Source organism: Cricetulus griseus (assembly GCF_003668045.3).
Source record: "Cricetulus griseus strain 17A/GY chromosome 1 unlocalized genomic scaffold, alternate assembly CriGri-PICRH-1.0 chr1_0, whole genome shotgun sequence".
Classification (NCBI taxonomy): domain Eukaryota; kingdom Metazoa; phylum Chordata; class Mammalia; order Rodentia; family Cricetidae; genus Cricetulus; species Cricetulus griseus.
The window spans coordinates 95947488-95950762 of record NW_023276806.1 but is presented as its reverse complement, the minus strand read 5'-3'; the positions used below and the strand labels follow the sequence as shown (position 1 = coordinate 95950762).

The 3275-nt window shown below is 42.3% G+C and overlaps 1 pseudogene; it reads left to right on the top strand.

Moving 5' to 3' along the window:
• The first annotated feature begins 961 nt into the window (after positions 1-961).
• On the top strand, positions 962-1393 carry LOC100768052 (annotated as a pseudogene).
• Positions 1394-3275: the final 1882 nt, after the last annotated feature.

The window sequence follows — 3275 nt, the reverse complement described above, 5'->3', positions numbered from 1 at the left end:
TCACCATGGAAACACGACACCCTTGTGCAAGACTGAGAAACCCTTCATCTCTATTTTTCAAGGTTGGTTTTATAATCCAGGATAATCATCTTTCTGAAAACAAAATAATTGGAGAACACAGGCAGCTGTGATTGGTTAAATAATAGGGTCTTATATGCTGCTGAGTTTTTCTCAGACTCTTATAAAGCTTTTTAAGAATGTTTTTCTCAACACAAAGGTTACGAGTAAGTCCAATTATAAAGTGGGTGTACTGTGTGCTAAGTAAGACTCCAGAGAAATGGTTTCCAGAATGTTCAGGTCAACTTGTTTTGAAAAGTGGCCTTTGCAAACAAATATTTCTTGACAATTTAATTCTTCCCCAGATAGCCACAAGGATTCATTTCATGAGGGAGAAGTGATAGCATTTTTATAAAACATTAAATTCTTATTCCTTTCAGCCTGCCTCAGGCTACTCCCATTTCCCTCAAAATAATAGCTTATTTGAAAAAATTAGGCTTTGGGCTTAGGCAAAACTATATGATTGAAAAAAAGAAAACCTGTAAGAGGTCTTAACAAAGCAAGTGTCACAAAGATTATTTGCCTCACAGACTCTTTGAAATAGAAAGCGCTGAAAAGTAAAATACCATGTGTGCACTGGGGTCTGTACACAGAACCAAGAATGCACTGATCTCTCTGCTGCTATAGGCTCATCCTGGCACTCTTCTGTGCCATGCTAATACTCATATTCGGGAAATAGTAAGGGGCAGGAAGCCCACTGGATTTAAACTCTAGAGGTTTATTTTATTTACTATATTAAAAATGTCAACATGGCATACTGATTTTATCTCTTAGTGGAGTGGTATCATTGAACTGTCAAGTGACATTTAACTTCTAAATACTGACTTTTAAAAGACATTTTATGGCTCTTTCTTGACTCCATCTTCTCGGTAGCAGCTTCGGCGTACGCGGGTTAGTCGCCAACATGCAGCTCTTTGTATGCGCCCAGGGACTACACACTCTCGAGGTGACCGGCCAAGAGACGGTCACCCAGATCAAAACTCATGTGGCCTCACTGGAAGGCATTTCCCTGGAAGATCAAGTCGTGTTTTTGGCTCGCCGTTGGAGGATGAGGCCACCCTAGGCCAGTGTGGCATAGAGGCCCTGACTACTCTGGAAGTAGCTGGTTGCATGTTGGGAAGTAAAGTTCATGGTTCCCTAGCTAGTGCTGGAAAAGTGAGAGGTCAAACTCCCAAGGTGGCCAAACGGGAGAAGAAAAAGAAGACAGGTCGGGCCAAGTGGCGAATGCAGTATAACCGTCGTTTTGTTAACGTGGTGCCAACCTTTGGTAAGAAGGGCCCTAATGCTAATTCCTAAGTCCTTCTGTGATTCTTGCACTCTAATAAAGCCACTTTGCAATGTTAATATTATTGCTGGCCACAAGACTTCCCAGAGCCTTTTCAAGAAATCTACCCTAGGATTTGCCTGGCAGAGAATGTGTTTATATGTAGTATCACTGTTCATTCTGTCTGAAATGGAAATTCTACAATAGAAATGCATTAAAATGGCCGGATTGTGTCAGCAGTGGACAAATACAGTGAAAGCATGTTAAGCTATTTGCATGTAGAACCTTGGCCCCGATCCAGTCGAATCTGGGGGAAAAATACACCCAGTTCTCCACCCCACCAGCAGTATGAGTAGGAGTCCATTCTATGAGGAGACATGCTGGACTGGCCTGGCTCAGTACAGGTGAATGCCCATGTGTTTGTGGAAATGGTCTGGTTGCTGAGGCCTCGAAGAGCTATGAAAAGATGCCTGGCCAGCATTTCATCACAGGTTAACTGTGTTAGAGAAAATTGGGTTAAAATGTTAAATCCCTGCTACTAGAATTGGCTTTGTGTCATTTGGGTATTCCTACAGATGCTACGGAGAGCTCAAGAATACTAATCAGGTCCCACTGGCAAAGCCACGCCAGTTGTGGCAAACTTCCAGCTGAAAATTATTTTTCACTGTCTGCATGGCTATTCTGCTCTCACTTACACAAAAGCAGGGTAAACTATGGGCAATTGTTTCCCCAGACTCCCAGGCCCCACATCCCTGAGTCCCTAATACCATTCTTTTCTACTTCCCAAACCTTCCCTTTGTCATGAATACAGCTTTGTCTTCATATCATCCAATAAATGATGCTTGTCCACTCTTTGGCTCTCAGACTGTGTCCCTTGAGACATGAATAAGCTTCCTATAAGAAGCAGCTACATGTCTTAGGAAGAGCACCAGACTGGAAGTCACAGTCACATCATAAACTTCATCCCATCCCTCTAGACACACTAGGTAATAACTCATTTTCTCCCTTCATTTGTTTCCTTTTCTACAATATTAATAACCATGTTAATTTCCTTACTAAGGTTCAAGGTTAAGGTTACAGTTGATAAAGTTCTTGATATTTATTGGATCCTGGGCTCATGGTATCTATCATGTCACATGCCTCCTGGCAGTCTGAGTGCTCACTCATATTCTATATGAGACAGATCTTGTTTCCTAAGGCCTCTCAGTATGTGTGCATCTCCTCCCAGCTCCAACGGAACTCTAAATAGCAAGGGCATTTGTGTTGCATTGAGTTGTTAGGATTCTTTCCCTCTAAGGTTAATTCTTAAGGTCCTTAGCTGTTAAGTGTTTACTGATCTTCCTGAGGACCTGGATTCTGTTCCCAGCACCCACATGGCAGCTCACAGCCACCTGTAAACATCAGTTCCAGGGGATCTGATACCTTCTTCTGACCTCCTCAGGCTACTGCACACACATGATGCATACATGCATTCAGGTACACAAACCTGTACTCAGGTACACATACATGCAATCAGGTACACATACATGCACTCAGGTGCATACACACATACACATAAGATAAATAAATAAATAAGTAGAGAGAGTCCTGAATAAATAAATAAATAAATAAACAAACAAACAAACAAATAAATAAAGAGTCCTGCATCGTCCACCCCCTTTGGTTACTAGCTTCACAACACTTTTATCTGACACCCTCTTCTCTGCCCTCCTCCACCCTCTGGTCTGCCCTGCTCCATCCTCTTGTGTCTACCACCTGACCCCTACCTCAGAGGCTCATGTCTTTGAAAGACAGTGTGGCAAGTAAGAATTCCAGTCCTATAACACTTGGTCTCAGCTCTAAGCTTGTTAGTGATCATTTTCCTGAGGCTTGTTTCTCATCAACTGAGCTAATTCCTAATTTGCAAGTTTGTTCTGAGGCCTAGAGAACATACATGCATGTACCATGTTATGGA